The sequence below is a fragment of the Propithecus coquereli genome, unplaced genomic scaffold (genome assembly GCF_000956105.1).
Source record: "Propithecus coquereli isolate 6110/MARCELLA unplaced genomic scaffold, Pcoq_1.0 Scaffold1, whole genome shotgun sequence".
Lineage (NCBI taxonomy): Eukaryota > Metazoa > Chordata > Mammalia > Primates > Indriidae > Propithecus > Propithecus coquereli.
Window position 1 is genome coordinate 1,267,342 of NW_012133857.1, and position 1,321 is coordinate 1,268,662.

Consider the following 1,321-nt stretch of genomic DNA (forward strand, 5'->3'; position numbering starts at 1 on the left):
GCTAGGATTACAGGCGTGAGCCATCGTGCCCGGCCAGATTACATGTTTTTTGAGAAAAGATTTATTTTCTTGTATACACCCGACAATGATATATCCCTAGAAGACATTTACAATGTTCATAAAGCTATTTGAATACAGAACTTTTCATTGCTTTTGTTTTCATAAAGCATCAATTGTCTTATAAATATTTAATTTAGATACTTCTAGCTGTCCTATGAAAATAAGGATAGAATTAAAATTCTCAGTCTGTTGCAACTCATGCCCATTTCAGGTCAGACAAAAAAAGAGAGAGCCTTCTGCAAAAAACAACAATGAAAAAGGCCCAAGACCTGTAGTCCGAGCTACTCAGGAGGCTCAGGCAGGAGGATCACTTGAGCCCAAGAGTTTGAGGCTCTTGGGCCACGATAGCGCCTGTGAATAGCCACTGCATCCAGCCTGGGCAACAGAGCAAGACCTTTTCTTTTAAACAAAAGAAAAAGAAAAAAGCCCAGCTCTTCTCCATATTGGCTTTATACTCAGACTCCATGTGGTAGTAAGACAATTCCCAACAACTTCAGTTCTACATTCACCCCAGTCCAAGTCCAGCAAGAAAGAGATCCTTGCCAGTAGCCCTTGGATTCAATGAACCAATATGAGTTACCCTTCTATCCCTTAACACTGCAGTCCCCAACCCCTGGGCCACAGACCAGTACCAGTCTGTGGCCTGTTAGGAAACAGGCCGCACAGCAGGAGGTGAACGGCTGGCAAGCAAAGCTTCATCTGTATTTATAGCCACTCCCCACCCCATCGCTTACATCACCACCAGAGCTCCGCCTCCTGTCAGATCAGCGGTGGCATTAGATTTTCACAGAAGTAGGAACCCTACTGTAAACTGCGCAGTTGAGCGATTCTCCTTATGAGAATCTAATGCCTGATGATGAGGTGGACCTGAGGTGGTGATGCTAGTGCTGGGAAGTGGCTACAAATACAGATTGTCATTAGCAGAGAGGTTTAACTGCACAGAAACCATAATAAATCAATTGCATGCAGACTCATATCAAAACCCTATCAGTGAGTGGCAAGTGACAATGTAATGATAATAGAAATAAAGTGCACAATAAATGTAATGTACTTGAATCATCCCAAAACCATTCCCCCTTCCATAGTCTATGGAAAAATTGTCTTCCATGAAACCAATTCCTGGTGCCAAAAAGGTTGGGGACTGCTCCTTTAACAAATTACTGTAGGAAGGAAAATTATCTGCTGTGATTGGCCAAATCTGAGTCATATGCTTTACCTCTGATTCACCCAAAGAGCATGGACTATCCGAGAGGAATGGCAC